Here is a 17,898-nt window from a genome sequence, read left to right as displayed (position 1 = left end):
TTTCTAAAGTGGAAACCTTTACAAGCCGTACAAAATACAAAAGTTATCTGACTTTGGCTTTGGACACTTGCACAGACTCTTCACTTTATAAGTGTCACGAGAAAATTGTATATCCAATTTTTACCATTTTCCAAAACACGCACACACTTGCAGCGTGACCAGAAATATGTACTTCGTGTCTAGTGGATATCCCACAGACAAATCCAAGCATATACAGGTAGTTAAGAACGTTAGGAATATCCCCTCATTTTTTTCAGAAATATCAAAGCTTTTATGTCTATTTTCCCTTTTCCACTCTATATTAGTGCTTAGAGCTGTTCCAAGAAAGAAAGAAAAAAACAGAAACAATTTTGAAAAAAAAACCTGAATTTTGAATTCAGGTTTCTCTCTGTTTATAATTTTTTCAAGTTGATGGTGCATGGCAGATTACATTCGCCTACCTTTCAAAAGTGAGAGCCATTTCTTCACGTGTCATTGCCTTTGTTAAACTCAGTTTTGTTGGTTAGTCATCGTTAATCTTTAATTCTATTTATTTATGTATTTCTTTTTCCTAGAAAATGTAAGGCTTTCTATTGTTGTAACAGTATTTATGCTGTATAGCCTGTTGCTGCAAAAGGAAATATCTAGAGCAAAGTGCTTAAGTTTGTTTAGTTTTTTATTTCAAGCCCTACAAAAGGTTACAAGTTTGTTGGTTGGTTGGTTAGTTGGATTATAGTGGTTTTCGTTCTTTTGAACATGTACCACTTGATTATTCACGCACTGCGTGATTTTTAATTACTCCTGTGGGAAGGAAAAGGAGCCTCATCCCCCAGGCTTTTATGTACTCACAGAGTACTTTTTAATTTAGCCACTCAGGTGTAGGACTAACTAGTCCTTAACAACCTGATTGAAAGGCTAATAAACATGAGTGGGAATAGTCACACCACACACTCAAGTTTCTTAGTTGGATTGAAATGCCCCAGGTGTCAACCCAAGCAGTATGTGACGCCCGCTACGATTGGTCGGTAGCGATGACGTCACATTAGGACACCTGGTCTTGTGGCAGGTGGAAATCGTTCCACATACTGCCACGTGTACGTTGTCCGAGCGTGGTAAAGGAGGAGAGGTACTCGGAAAGCCAGCCATGGATGTCATGTACTCCCCAAAACGCCAGCCCGTACTTATTCCAAGTCATGTCCAGTTTTACTAATGGACAAAATATACCAATAATGTGTTAGCCACCTCTGCAATTAGTCAAATCATAAGAGTTATAAATTTTGAATAAATTTTCCGAACAAGTTTGAATTTAGTGTACATAGTGTACATACTTATTGAAATTAAAACCAATCGGTCAAGTCTAAACGACTTATAGCAGTTGAGTAACGCATGGTAAAAGAGCAAGTGTGAGAATTTAAACGGCGGTACCAAAACAGATCAATTCAGATGTAAGATTAGTTGATCTAGGAGGGATACCAAGCCAAAATGGATCCCTATTAGATATTTACAGGCAATTTTAGTAGCTCTAAGAAGGGCTTTTTGTTTTTAGGCAAACGTTCCTCGTCTGTCCTCTGCTTCCCTGCATAGCTGGGCTGTTTTGCTTTCTTCGTTAGTTTCCCCAGGAAAGGCATAACCATGAAGTTTAGCGATGTTTACAAGTTTGTCTGAAAGAGGATTGAAACTAGAAGTTATACGGATGTGATAGAAAATACCCCCTTTGTTCCTACAGTTAGCTGTCATTGTGTTCATTCTAATCATGCTTGCCGTATATCTTTGTGTTTTAGAAGTCATATTTCTTCTTAAGTAAATACACACATCAATAGACAAACAGCTTGGGTCATCATCCTTGAGGTTCACTGCACTTTAGTATATTTACTTCATAAAAACCCCAGAATCACAATTTTTAAAAACAAAAACAAACAAAAAACCATGCCACTCAATACTGTAACATTTCTGACTCTACCGATGTGAGTGTGTATGTCAAAATGTTTAAGTGAGGTAAAAACAAATAGTTTCAGAACGTGAACCAGTACTGTGACCTTTCAGTAGTTGATGTGGTAAGAAGAAATTGTACAATACACAACACAGGATTAGAAGGTCACACTCCAGTCAGTCTGCACTGCAATGGTAACAACGCAAGAGCGTAGGCATTATTTTGCCACACTAACTTGGAACAAAACAATGCATCACTCATCATAAACGATTTCATTGACTAGACTTATTTTCTTACCGCGTTCACTTCAAATCGACTTCAGTAGCTCTTCACACAGTGTCGAGATAGGTCGCGTCTCACTGCTAGGCGATTTATAAAATAATGAAAAAAAGTAAAACTAACGCAAGAACAATCGTATCCTGGGCGATCCCACGGAAATTGTGTCAGTTTTATAGTCAAATACATCACAGCCTATTTGGACGAACTATTCTGTGAGAACTTTACATCTACGTTATCAAAAAAGAAGGCAATTTTAGTTTCCATAATCTTCAGTTCACTCGGGTGATATTTAATAATGGTGTATTTTTTCTATGGCTGTGATTATCTAAGTGGATTATGTGTTTCTTTGTTTCTTTCTTAAGGAAAATATACTGTAAAAACAAACGTAAGTCTCTTGATATGTTCTACAGTAGGAATAACACTTTCTCTCCGTCATAGTAGTTTTGATTGAAATCATAATGGTATATATGCCCGTTTGAAGATACTTCTCCAAAATTGTGATCAGTAGTCACCCTATTTATGTGAACTGTTCCGTTTGTCCTGTAATTTTTCTTCAAACACTTACATCCTTACAAATTGTAAATCAGTAGATTGTTGGATGAAATAAAATCTTGAGTTGACGAGCTTGTACAATTCAGGCATTGTAGGTTTCTCTTTATTTTGGCACTACAATGTGTCACGGAAAAAAATTCTAACATTAGATCTACCGTTTTTCAAGAAAGGAAACAAACAGAAGGCTTTTTCAAGAATTAAGCGAGTGACATTGCACTGTATAAACCCTGCCCATGGTTAACTCTGAATTTTAAAACCAGAACACACGCTCAGAAAATATGTAACAATATTCGACCTATTTTCTCTCAGTTTAGACTGTGGATAGAACAAGAAGCGTTATGGTGCTGTTTTTTTTCCCCGCCCTTAGATTTGTGAAAACTTTGCAACATTGTTTGTAGCGTGTGCTGTGAAACACAGGACATATCTTAAATCTGAGATATGTTAAGCAAATGTTGAGCAGTCAGTCGACAATAAATATCACATTACCTTTTTATGAAATTGATGAATGAATGACAACAAGGAAGATATTTCACATAGAATGTATGGTTGTCTCAATAATCTTTGTCCTCTAATGCCGCAAGAATAACGGAACCAAAAATGGTGTCCTACGTTTGTTTTTTTCTTTACCATTCTTTCTTTCTCTCTCCACTGTAATGTTAAGTCTATCTGTCCATCTGTCAAAACACTCCAGACTAAAGTACTGCCCGTTCTACTGTCACCCAATGCAGTAACACTTGTATGCGTGTGCGTACGTGTGTGTTAGCTTTCGCTTACACACATATCGTTTGTACGAACATTTAATAACAAAGAAATAGCAACCATTGACGTAAACCATTTAATGTAACCGTGTAGGTGTATGTCATCGTTCTAAATTTTTCTACAAATCACTTTTGGGTCTACTAGATTGTAAAACATAGTCTTCATGAGGTACCAAACAAATTTATTTCTTCACTGGTCGTGTTGGTTCTGTAATCCTACTGGATTTACCACCGTTGTTCTCTCAGTCTCTGGATCTCATTCTGTGGTGGATGGAAATGGTTTTGAATATGAGATAATTTTATCATCTTCAAAATCGCTAGCACAAATCTCTACCAGCACATTTGAAAAGTGGTGTTTGACACGGATCGCCATGGTGTTTGCTTTCTCCTTGGAAAATAGATCGTTTCGTCTTCATTATAAAAATTTAATTTGGCTAAGTTTTACACACTACTCGAGCTCTTAACATTTCACGTTGTAGATGTAACCCGTCGTTCTCAATTTTTTGGAAGTTTATTTTTGCGTTTCTCAAATGTGGTAATATTTTTATGGACGGAACGAATTTCTTTTGGCGTGAATCAAGACTCTTGGTTTTGTGGTATAAGTGGTGAGCGTTGATTCAAGCTCACTTAGGTCGTCTTCGAGATTGCTGGCACGGATTTGAGCTAACTCTTCAGCTCGTGTGTGAGGCGATACGGTACATCGTTGCCTCTTACTTTCTCAATGAAATCGTTTTATCTTATTGCAAAATTTCACTTGACTAGGTTCCACACGCAGCAGGTCCCTGTATATGGGGAGAGTGTCTTAGAGTCCGAACAGTATTCATTCAACACTCAAACGATCAAGAAGATCAGCACAGACCGACCTGCTGATCAAATATTTGCTAACAGTCATAAGAAAGCATAATTCGCAGACTAGAGTGGCAACAAAACTTACCCTTCTGGTCGTTGATTTGATGAGAGTCATACGAAAGTGTATAAGTGCTGATGAGGTTTGTTATATCTGCAAGGTAAATGGGCATTTGTCTCCAGAATACCTGCTTCGTCCAATAAAGAGAGACAAAAGTCAAAATACCTGTTATCGTTGTCAGGAAATAAAGGACACTGGGCTTCAGTGTGCCCTAAGAGAAAAGAGAAAATAAGAGGAGAAAGAGGAGAGGGTCTCAGAAGAAGAAGAAATTGAAGATGAGGAAGAATTTGTGCCAGTGAAGAGATGGAAATGGAAAAATTGACAATTTGAGCCGATGCGTTGGCCCTGATGTGAAATTTCATACTAACTTCTAAAAGAGAATGGACCACGAAGAAAACGTAAGTGTCTCTTGGTTTTGAGCTTTGATAATAAGGATGGTATGTTTTGTTTTTTATTGACACTGCATGAATATGTGCTCCTTCTCGTGTGTGGATAGTAGATTATTGTGGTTTTTAAGCGCTCACATACGTTTGTGTAGATAGTGTGGGTTTAACTTTCCTTCTGTGTGGATAGTAGATTTTGGGTTAGATTTTGCTTCTTCGTGTATGTGGATAGATGATTTTGGTTATGTTTCTGCTCCTTCCCGTGTGTGGATAGTAGATTTTGGGTTAGATTTTGCTTCTTCGCGTGTGTGGATAGTAGATTTTGGGTTAGACTTTGCTTCTTCGCGTGTGTGGATAGTATAATTATGTTATGTTTTTGCTGCTTCCCGTGTGTGGATAGTATGTTTTGGTTATGTTTTTGCTGCTTCCCGTGTGTGGATAGTATATTTGTGTTATGTTTTTGCTGCTTCCCGTGTGTGGATAGTATATTTTGGTTATGTTTATTTTTATTTTTTTTTGCTGCTTCCCGTGTGTGGATAATATATTTGGGTTTGATTTTGCTGCTTCGCGTGTGTGGATGGTATATTTTGGTTATGGTTTTGCTGCTTCCCGTGTGTGGATAGTACATTTGGTTATGTTTTTGCTGCTTCCCGTGTGTGGATAGTAGATTGTGGTTATGTTTTTGCTGCTTCCCGTGTGTGGATAGTAGATTATGGTTATGTTTTTACTGCTTCCCGTGTGTGGATAGTATATTTTGGTTATGTTTTTGCTGCTTCCCGTATGTGGATAGTATATTTTGGTTTTGTTTTTGCTGCTTCCCGTGTGTGGATAGTAGATTGTGGTTATGTTTTTGCTGCTTCCCGTGTGAGGATATTAGATTATGGTTATGTTTTTTGCTGCTTCCCGTGTTTGGATAGTATATTTTGGTTATGTTTTTGCTGCTTCCCGTGTGTGGATAGTATATTTTGGTTATGTTTTCGCTGCTTCCCGTGTGAGGATAGTAGATTATGGTTATGTTTTTTGCTGCTTCCCGTGTGTGGATAGCATATTTTGGTTATGCTTTTGCTGCTTCCCCTGTGTGGATAGTAGATTATGTGGTTAGTTATTTGTTTCCTCATTACTGTGTGGATAATAGATAATATGAGAAGAGAAAATTAGGGGATGTTTTCCTTCACATCCGTGCTTTAGATATAAAACTCACAGCGTTCGTTATTCGCGCCATTCTACGGAATAAAGAAAACGAAGATGGTGACCGTGACAGAATTATTTAACAACTTGAGAGAGGTAATAGATGGAATATATGTAATGGAAAAGTTAGAAAAGGAATTCAAGTATGATGGAAGTGAAGATTATGTGACAAGTTTGAAAATATCTAGAGACCTGGTACAAGGAATGATTGAGGAAGAAGTGGAAAGAATTAGAGGATTGATTGACCCACCTTATGTGAGAGTGGAAAGTTTAAAGGAAGCACTTGAGAATGTCATCCAAGTCAGGTGCTTCTTAGAAAAAAAATATTGTATGGGACGGAGGGTGGTTTAGACCAGCTGATAAATGCAGAAGAAAAGATGAGAAAAGTGCTGACCCAAGAGGTGAATAACATCAAAGAAAAATGGCCAAAAGAAAGAAAGGAAGAAGAGAATAGAAAGATGAAATTAGACTTTGACCAACTGAATAAGAACTGGATCAAGATCCAAGAGAAATTTAGAGCCATGGGCCATCCCGAATTGATGCCAGAGTCTCAACAAAAGGAGAAGAAGAAAGGAATAATGGAGAAAGTCAGGAGCTGGTGGAAACAATGGAGAAAGAAGAAGAAGAAAACAAAGGCCCTTTTCAGGGCCCCTCGTTGATCTCGAAAAGAACTTGACTTTCTTGCCTAACCCCTTCAAAAAATGTCTGTTGTATATTGTGTTATATCCATCTCTACCTTTGCTCAGTCCTGTGACGTCACCTTCCCTACTTGCTACTTAATACTTTTTGTCCCTGTATAGTCCCACCTATGTTAAATTTCCCATGTTCAATTTCCCATTGTCCCAAGACAGTCCCAAGGGGGGTCTGTAATGTATTTTCCCATTGTCCCTATAAATCTTGTACCTGGACAGTCCCGGGGGGGGGGGGCGGTCCTGTAATGTATTTTCCCATTGTCCCTATAAATCTTGTCCCTAGACAGTCCCGTGGGGGTGGTGGTGGTGGTGGTCTGTAATGTATTTTTTCATTGTCCCTAGAGCGTCCCACTTCACTACTTACCACCACTCAAAGTTGTTGATTATCTAACCAGGGGCGTTTGGATGGGCCAATGTGTGGTCATCTTGTAGCTAAAGCGTTGCATGTACTCGATGGAAGCAAAGCTTCCTCAAGCCCAACCCCGCAAGCACGTACTGATTTAATATTATAGAAAATGCCTATGATATTTACAGACGCTCAACCGCCCGACAACACTGTGTTGCTGTTGATCTGAGCAGGTATGCCACTTAAGCGGATCTGACCGAGTTTACCTAGTCGTGTTGTTGTTGCTGGTGTTGACATAGGTGAGCTTGTTATTTTTGAAGATCAAACTGGTAAACTGCAAAAGTCTAACATTGGCAAAAGGCGCTGTAGCAAAGAACGTGACTGATATCAATAAAAGCGAAAGAATCAGAGACAGTCGTGTCGGTTGCATTTATCAAAGAGTTTGTTGATTCTGCCAATGAAATCCTGTAGCTAATCCCGTCTGCAGATGTCTGTCAGTCAGTTTTTGTTTGCTTGACTCGTTTTCAAAATAGTCAGCGGAAACAAAATCGTTTTTCCCCAAGTGCTGATCACATCTTACCTGTTTTAATGAGAGAAAAACACAAAAACAAACAACACAAACAGAAATGAATTTAAATCGTTATTTTGTTTTAAAAAAAATATGTTCAAGATTTACAGTAATAACTAACTTAAGTGATGATAAGTCGTGAACAACCAAAAATTACCTGTAAAAGAATAAACTTTAACTGTCATTTAAATGTCATTTTACTTGGCAATGTGGGTCGTATTTTCCTTATCGGATATTGAAGTTACACTCTGATTGTTAAAATTTACTCTGTGTATATGAGACATGCTTATGAACTATTCACACAAGCATGCCCTTGCAGGGTAAGTTACAGGAGATCACGTAAAAATGGTATAGTTTGAAAGGTACCTAGTACTTGCGTTTCATTGATATATGATAATGATGAACTTTCAAAATCCGACAAGGTCCGTAAATCGGTACCATTTCCGTTTCTTAATCCTCGTCGTTTCGCAAACCGCTCCGCATGTTTTAGTAGCGCCTAGTCGTAACCGACGCGAGATGCTTAAAATCGAAAGTACTGCTTGTGGAATTCCCATTCTTTTTATTTACGTTTACATTTCATTTTATAGTAGAATATACTGCAAATATAAAAGCATACTTAGATTAAATCTGCCGAAAGAATAGTCCTTCATATGTCATCTTATCTAAGTAAGTATCTGTTTTGATATAGCAATCGATTCGACTTAAAACTCATAAATACTGACTTCATCTACCCGTACATGAATAAAATCTGGTGGTGTCACTTGAAAAATTTTGAACTCATAAAATTATGAAACGCCCATATACATGTGTGAAATATTTCGTGCGTATGCTTTTGTTTCATATACAAATATCACAAGCAAAAAAGGAATAGGGGAGAACTCGCCCCATGGTGGTTGTAGTTACCGCTTTATTACATCGCTCCTTGAATTATTCTATAACCTGATTGCATCATAATTCATACTTAGGCCCAGTATATGTTGGACCATTATTACCGGTCCTCACATTTTGCTGTTGTAGATGCGTTTAGTACTGTCACCATAATCGTCTATGCGGTTGTTCAAGATGGTAAACAATTCATTGCAGCCCCATTTATTACATCTTATATCAGACTATTTTAGTTTCCTAATTTCCCTCATAAATTTTGTCTCCATCCATCAAAAACAGACCTTTCATTGTAACTATTTAACTATTTAATTTAAATGAACACCATTTTTTTGAATGGAAATTAATATTTGCATCTTATTTTAGTAATTTCTAAATTATATCACCAAATACCTTTTTTAATAGAAACAAACCTGGGTTAGAGTAACTGAAATACATGGGGATTATCTGAAGGCTTCACTCCGTCTGTTCATCCACTGCACTGATGTGCATCAGCACCCCCCCCCCCCCAATAAACTGTCAAGTGCTTGGTGAGGTGTAAAAACCAGATAATGCCCTAATTATCTTTTGTTAAGAACTAATTGAAATAAAATTCTACAATGCTTACAGTTTGAAACGCACTATTGTCACCAGATCATTTTGTTCAAAATTATATTCATTCTGGTCACACGGAATACTGCCCTTGTGTTTTCATGACACATATTATGTCGACCTATTCTGCATATGTCTTTGAAAAGATGTAATGTTTATGTATTGGGTTATGAAAGTGGAAATCGTTACTTTAGACTTGTTCTGTCGGCGTTTAAAATGAGGAACTAGGTCAGGTTTATGTTTTTTTTTAAAAAAGTCAATGTAACAATGCCACTTTGGCATGAGATATTAAGCAAACTAAACCTATTTAAAAAAACAGAAAATATTCAACATTTTATTATTTAATTAGCGATTAGGTTGAAGAAAAACAACAGTGAATAGCATGTAATGTGTTTACAATGTGTCCTTTATGGCAAAAAAAAAATTACTGCAAAATTTTGAAACAGAATATACTCGCTAGAATTTCTTGACAATCTTGCTCTAGCAGCAAAGTTTACAAGTTAATTACCAGACCATAAAGTTGATGTGGGACAACTTGTAAAATTAGAAACTTGGATTAAGTTGCAGTATTGTTCACAAGTAAACATCTCTATCTTTTACAAAATTTATGTATCTTGGATGATTCTAAAAGATAAGTGTTAAATAGGTTTTTCTGGGTTAAAAATGCAAGGTCATTGGGTGGGTCTTCATGTTGAGAAATCACATTTAGATATGCATTTAGAATGACATCTGGGATATTGTTTGTACATTTTATGAATATTACTTAACTAAATTAAAGGAGGATCATTCTTTCTTTACACAAATTGTATTTTTCAACCAAAAACAACACATGATCCAATGTTTACAGAAATGACGTATTGTTGCACAGAAAAGTATATATATATATATATATATATATATATATATATATATATATATATGATCTTGGGTGACTTCTCCAACAACCCTGGGGCGACTTAACCAGATACATTGGGACAATTTCTCCATGGGGCAATTTCTACCAAGGCGAGTTCTCCATAGGCATAAAAATCAAGGATAGGTGAATGCCATCTGACAATGGAAAGGTCGAGGAAATTCAATTGGTTTTTAGCTTTACTGGTATCGCTGCTTGTATAGCTTTACTGGTATCGCTGCTTGTATGAAACTTGTTTGTGGATTGCCATTAAACTTGTATACATCACTAGCCTTTGAGAGTCTGTCACTGTAATGTAGCAAGAAAATGACAGAATATTGGGGGGGGGGGAACCTACTCACATATACACAATTAAAGGCAAGGTTGGCAACATAGTCTCCAGGTGGGTGCAGTATAAAATTTCATCAATTTTTTTGTGCCATTCAATATAGTTTTACAAATCAACTGATACCTTGACAAAAAGAATGTACGCTAATCATCATTTCATCAAAGTAGCATGATTAAGGATGGTTAGTTTGAAAGTAATCCAGAAAAGGTCTTGTAAATTCAGCATGACATAAATTAAGTCTGCAGTTATCATACTCCTTGTTTCCAGGAGAGTGATCCATTGCTTTCCCCAATCTCATTGTTCAAAACAAAGATTTCCAGATGTTTTCAGAGAAAACTTAGCAATTTGTTTCCCAGACTTCATTGCAGTTGCCTATCACAAATTGCTGATATGTTTACAGGTTCCACTTATTTTAAATATGACATCATCTGCAGTAAATGATGATGCACCTTAAATGATTGATGTTGTAAAGATTTGAGGAGAGTGAATAACTACCATGAGAGCTCTCCTGCATTGTACAAAACACAAGCCCTGATGTGTGTGTGTATATATATATATATTATATTTGGTCCTAAATAAAAATATAAAAATAGTGTTGATCTGTTGTCAAGTAGACTCCATCATCACTGGTCAATCACATAATTATTGTAACATATATCTGATTTAATCATGTTTATTTTTAATTTAATTGTTTGTCAGTTTTAAATTTTTTATTATATTATAATGTAAAATTTTTCACTAGAGATGATACTTTTTCAGAAAATTGTTTGACCTTGACTGTTAGTTTATAAACACCAGGTGTTGATCTAAATTCTGACCTGGATTCAAAATTAGCAAACAAAGTTCTATTTTATTTTAAAATGATTGGTTGTTGTCAAGGTCATGATGGAACTATGTGGGTTAAGAAGTAAACACTTGTTTTTTTTTTTATTCTGGGAATAAAATCATTGGTATAATCAAGGCCATATTCTGTGAATGTGATATAAACATGATGATGTGATCCACCCCCTGATTTTGCAGCTTGGGGGAATTTCGAAACTGTGTCTTATGATACAATATAATCTTTGTTTTGAGAGAGATTTCTCAGCTTTGGGCTTTTCATACTGATGTCAAGTTAATTTGTTGTAGCCAGATTTGAGCAATAACAATTCTTCAGATCAGTTGGATTTCAAAAGGATTAATTCTTTATTCTCTGGAAATATTTTGAGGAGTGCTCATTCAGAAATTTTGGAAAGACATTGCTTACAAATTTAATTTGGATTTCCAACCCCGGAGTGCCATTATTTGTATTTCTACAAGGAACTGTAGATAAGCACAGTACTGACTACAGCATTCATCATCGTCATCCATCTTGGATTTTCCATCAGGATTCGAACTTAAAATTATTAGAACATTTATTACTAGGACTTTTGCAATTTAATTCATGGATTATTCTTAAATTATTTTTGGATTTGATTCTCCTTTTTTATTTTTACAGAATTTTCCAGGAAAATAAATTATTTGTTAAATTTTAAAAGGCTTGTTGTTTTCACTCTTTCTGTGTTACTTTTTATTCGAGCCTAAACATGTAACATTATGTTAATGCAGATTCAAAACTAGCTTTAAAAGTTGTACACCAGCTGTCCGGTCAAGGCAGGTACAGGCTAAAATGATAGCACATCAGGATCAGTACAATAAAGGAGAAGAGTGGCTACTCCTTAGGTGGCGCTATACAGTTTCGCATTTTGCATAGGGTTAGGAATTTAAAGAAAAAGAATGTCCCCGGCTTTCCTCACTGGTTATACTGGCTATTTAAAAAAGACCTTGTATATCTTAGGTATAATGCAAAGAACCTTTAATTCCCTTTATTTTGGTGTATGATTGATGGGTGTACTATGGGTTATAGAGTATACAGCTTGGCCTTACTTCAAATGTGCACCTTTCAAAAAAGTGCTAGCTCTACTTGGTCATTTTCACTTCCTGAACTTCAGAGGTCAATTGTATAAAAAAGAGCCGATAACTTTTTGTACATTTTATATATTTGGTAATTCATTCATTGCACTTTCAGAAGCTGGTATTGTCTAGTCTGGCAAAATTCATTTTCCCTATTGTAATAGCTGCTATGTATAGTGTACTTTAGACTAATTCAGACTGATTTTTTAACACAAGGGAGCAGTCATTTTAGTTAGCAGTGTGCTTAAATCATGTAAAATTTCCAAAAGTACAATATCCAAAAGAAATATCATCCACATTACATTAATGTAGCATAGAGGTATGCAAACATTCTCTCCACTGTGCATGTTTTAAATGCGAACTACTTCACCTTACATACGTCACTCTCTCAAAAGTACATATTATCTGGTGAGCGCCACCTTAGTGGACGGCCATATCAGCATGTGGATTTCACTAAAAGACTTCCTATGATGTCCACCTGGTCCTAAATTAAAATGGTGCCAGTCTGATGTCAAATATGGCCACCATGGAAGCCATCTTGAACAATTTGCTATGGCTGCTTCAGAAAGACAAATTTATATTGACATGGTTTTCACCAGAAAACTGCTTATAATTTCTGGTTGTTCTGTAATGAAAATGATGCTGTTTGGACTTGCATTCTGGCTGCCATTGCAGCTGTCTTGAAACTCATGAATGGGAAAACATACCAGCAGTTTTCACTAGAATATTTCTTATAATGACTATTAGTCCAAATGATTACGTTGCCTATCTGACATCAGTGTGGCTACCATGGCAGCCATATTGGAAATATTTTTATTTTTATTCTTGTTGATACTGGAATGGTAGATAAGTTATAGAGTTTATAAATAATAGGGGGTTTAGTTTTTTTTCTAGGGGTTTATGGATAATAGGGGGTTTAGTTCTTTTTTCATGGGGTTTATGGATAATAGGGGGTTTAGGTTTTTTTTCATGGGGTTTATGGATAATAGGGGGTTTAGTGATGTATTTAGCATTATGACTCCTGGGACACTGCCTGGAGGTTGAGGTAAGTATTAATGAAATTGGGATTTGAACATGCCATACTGTGATACATAGTGTGAGGATTACCATGGTAAAGCCATTACAGTTTCTATAGATTTCTTGTTTTTAATGAATATAATATTTATTTCAGGTGAAATGAGTGGCTGCATCAATTTAAGTTCAGCAATCAATAAAACTGAATCTAAGAAACAAAAGGCGCAAGTTTTTTGTTTTGTATTTTTTTTTAATTGAATGGTCTTAATTTATTTTCAATGAACTTTTGGATAAAGATTGAAATATATGTGATCTAGCTTTGTATGTGTCCATACATTACCGATTTAAAGAATGATGCAAGTTTATAATGTTAAAAATTCTTAACAGAATAATTACTTCCTTTATTTTGAATAGTAATTGATGCAGAATAAAGTTATGGAAGTAGAAATCTATGTCACTTTCCAGTTTTAGGCCTTAGAATAGACCAAGCTTATCCAAAGATGAAATAATGTTTACTTGTAAGATAAAACATAATTTTGTGCAGCAGTGGTTGAAAAAATACAGCTACATTTTCAGAAAGAAGTCAAGTCGATTCTCGGTCCAGAACAGAACCTTACCACCTTTAGGAATAGGCTTGGGATTGAGAATCAGAGAAATGTGATGCTTATCAATATTGATGGGGAAGACAGAAGTACCTTAAATTTTGAGGAAGCTTTGAATAAATGGTAGAAAACAAAAGAGAGAAGAATCTATGAACTTAAAAACATGAAATGATTTGTTAAATTGTGAACAGTTTACGGAGTCAGAGTTAGATTCAGAAGACTTCCTCATTGAAAACACGGCATGATGTGTGTGGGATAAGCTCTTCCCTGCCTGGTAGTCAGATTAATACATTCTAGTCACTACTACCTTGTGTAATGTTTTCTTGTGTAAAAAAAGTTTGAAAGCATGCCTTGTCTTTAGTTACATTATATAACTAATTCTTTTGTTGTGTATTTAAACAGTATAATTATTTTTAAAAACTATAAAAAGACTGATCATCAGCTTGAATAAGAATCATAGGTTTGGATTTTGACTCACTGTTTTTTTGCCTTGATGAGTCAGATGACTTACATGAAGCCATTTGCAGATAAAACACTGATCTTGATAAGTTTTGTTCAGTCCTATGAGGTTTATGTAACAAATGACAATCATGGTTACTTAAATATGTGGATGGAATGATTTTCTCCTTTGAAAATCAATTAAGTGATTAAGAGTTTTATAATATTATGTTTGTCAGATCAGTGTATCAAAAACATAGCCACTAGGTAATTTTTATGGCACAAAGACTTCATATTAGCCTTGTATCTGTCATTATCTATGTACACATGAGTGTCAAATACTGTTTTAACCTTGTGTGCCATTGGGTCATTTTCATGGACTATGTTTCACAGATAGGCTTACTACAGTACTTGCAAACTGTAATGAATCTCTTCTAACGTGGTTGTTGTCAAGGGGATCCTCTCTCTCCTTATTTGTTTTTATTAGCAGCAGCAGGGAGGGCGAACAGACCGAAACTAAAAGTAGAATAAATAGATAAAAACAGTTTCACAAATACAGGAGGGCCAAACACACAAAAACAGGTTCCCTGGCGATGCTAGCATCGCTCGCGGGGTCCGTCATTGAAAAATCCATGATCGGCCCCCCCCCCCCGCTGTGAGAAATCTTCGAGTTTCCAAGGAAACATTTTTATGTTAACCATACAATGTATCAAGTCCGATACGGTATCGTGTCCGCGGGTCGTGTAAATTTATTGTCACAAATCCATGCGGGTTTCTTTGAGCGCGACTAAAGAAATTCTTAAACTTATTAATATCCATATCGCCGCTACACCAGGTTTGATGAATATTTCTCAACGTGTGAACATCAACTCCATTAAACACAGCAAGAAGATTACAGTTATCCCTGATTGCTTTTGGTATTTGTGTGTAACGTTGAGTAACATAAATGACATCGGTGTTTTTATGACGACCCCGGGAAAATATTCTTGCAGGATTTTTTTGCTTGTCCAGCATCACATCATCATACACTACTAGGTTATTTATTTCCCCGTTAAGGTCTTCCACGGAGGGAGCTTCTTCGATATCAGTGATAAATTCAACTACTTCCTCGCCGTCTTCACTCAGCGCTTTTGCACTCTCATTAAAATCTTTTATAACATTATAGCATCGCTGATCATCTACAGATGGTGCTACCAAATACAGCTTATCCCACTTCATCCACTTCATTATCATGTTCAACAGCAGTTGCGTTTTACCCGATCCTGACGGTCCTATGATGATCATTCTGATAGAATTTGGTAGCACGGAATTATGCTTGACTGGTTCTTTCCTTCGCGTCGCAGAAAAATCAGTGATCTCCATTTGTATATAAAGAATAATAATTATGGATTTATATTGTGTAAAGTGTAAGGCACGAACCCCTACAAACGACATAACAACCATTACAACAAAAAATAACAGACAAGCACTTTCTGGTACGTGTGTGCGATGTGGCACAAAAAAATTTAGATTTAAAAAAAAAAGCCTGACAAAGTCAGCGGAGGTGACATCGCAGCCACCCTCGGACGACTTCCAGGTACCCCTTGGGCAAAGTATCCCGGAGAAAAGCATCTCCCAGGATACAATTACTGCGGTCCAGGGACCCGACTAGATATCAGACTTGATGAACAGTCTAAACCAAAACCGGGAGAGTATCCGATAAACGCTATCGACGCAGCGTGTCACATACATGATGTTGCTTATCGAAGTAAAGATCTACAAGACAGGCATATCGCGGATGTGAAATTAATTCATGCACTAAGCGCCATAAAAAATAAATCATTTAAGGAGTCACTCGCTAATTGGTTAGTAAGATCAGCGATGAAATCTAAATTAGTATTAGGCGCTGGATAATTAAATAAAAATGCAAGCGATTTATTATTCCCCAATCGGATACTGGAGAGGTAACTCAGCAATTAATAAACTCGCCAACGCGGCATCAGTAACACGCGAGGTTGCCAAAAATTGGCTATCAAAACAAGCAATATGGCAAATCTACTTACCACCACCTCGACAAATCGATTTTGCACATTTTGATGTTAGTGTGCCCAATGAAGTTCATCAGGCTGACATACTATTCCTGCCTCATGATACTGTCCGTAGAAAAACATACAAATATGCGCTAACAGTAGTTGATGTTGCTAGTAGATACAAAGAAGCAGAACCGTTAGCGACTAAAACAGCGTCCGAAGTCGCCTCTGCGTTTAAACGAATTTATCAGCGAGGACCTCTAAGCTGGCCCCGATTATTACAAGTTGATCCTGGTAAAGAATTTCAGGGCGCGGTATCATCACTGACAAAGCAGCATAACGTTGTTATACGACGAGGGCATACTGAAATTCATCGGGATCAGGCAATTGTTGAGCGATTTAATAGAACACTCGCTGAGAGATTATTCGGATACCAGTACGCGAGGGAATTCATTTACGATACGAGATCTCGTGAATGGGTTGCAAGACTGCCAAACGTGATAGCCGCGCTGAATAATGAAATTACCAGAACAACAAACATGAGACCTGTAAATGCAATCACAAAAAAATATATACCCGGCGTCGAACGTGGACATATTTCAACGCAGCCAGGGACGCTAGCGTTCCCACTGCTGGGTAATGTCACCGTTAGGTATTTATACGAACCAGGCGAACTAGAAGGAGGAAAAAAAAGAGCAACCGATCCCACATGGAGTGTTACTACACATAAGATATCCAGCATAACAAGATCAACTGGGAGAAACGCAATCTACAGATTAGATTCAACTGCTCCTCAGCGTGGATTCACACGCGAGCAACTTCAGGTGATTCCCATGGATACACAATTACCACCTCGATCACTTAAATAACTGCAGCAACACCTCTGCGTCGGTTACACTCAAGACAGGTCAACATCACATTTTCACGTGTATGACCACGACTGCTATCTATTCTATCTACGGTGAATTGCCTTGGGTCGTTTTTCGAATACTGCCACAGCAATAAACAATTACAACTCGCACAGTGATTATTCTGCTGTTGTTGTAATTGTATAATAAATGTTTCGTCGAGATCAAACTCTCTGCCATTTTTTTTGTCGCTCTGTTTGTAACCGGCTAATTTCTTTCTTATTGTATCATCAGCGATTGATCTGTTGATGCTGTCGTTGATAACATCATCTAATACAATTCTTTGTAACTGAGCTATCCTTCTTACTCTTGACACGGCTAAATAAACTAAATTTGACCACTCGATGCGATCATCAACAATCCAAACTGTTGTATCTGAAATAGTTAGTCCCTGCGAACTGTGGATGGTCATAGCGTATCCTAGCGTCCACGGGGATTTGCTCATTTTCAGTGCCTGTTCAACAGCATCAACATCAACGATAACAATATCATTTAATACTAAATTTTGTTTTTCCGATTTTCCTGGAATATCAACATCAATATTCTGCAATCGCGTATCAGCTGGTCTATAACACAACGGCACTGGCAACATGGGAAATTTCTTCTGATGTAACTGAAATAACTGCTGCTGAAGCGTGTCCCTGACTATCTTTCTACTTGCAACAATTAAATCATCTGGTTTCCACGTTTCCCAAAAGT

At 36.8% G+C, this 17,898-nt stretch overlaps 1 protein-coding gene across 2 annotated transcripts in view; it reads left to right on the top strand.

The window, feature by feature from the left end:
- Positions 1-8,087: 8,087 nt before the first annotated feature.
- Positions 8,088-17,898, top strand: part of LOC149788623 (uncharacterized) — a 71,171-nt gene continuing 61,360 nt past the window's right edge. For both annotated transcript variants that reach the window (XM_089974703.1, XM_089974702.1), the window contains exon 1: positions 8,088-8,248. The gene's annotated coding sequence lies outside the window, so the exon portion shown is untranslated. The remainder of the gene's footprint in view (positions 8,249-17,898) is intronic.

The sequence above is a fragment of the Sinohyriopsis cumingii genome, chromosome 11, assembly GCF_028554795.1.
Source record: "Sinohyriopsis cumingii isolate HCF-2022 chromosome 11, ASM2855479v2, whole genome shotgun sequence".
NCBI lineage: Eukaryota > Metazoa > Mollusca > Bivalvia > Unionida > Unionidae > Sinohyriopsis > Sinohyriopsis cumingii.
This window is presented reverse-complemented; position numbering and strand designations above follow the sequence as displayed.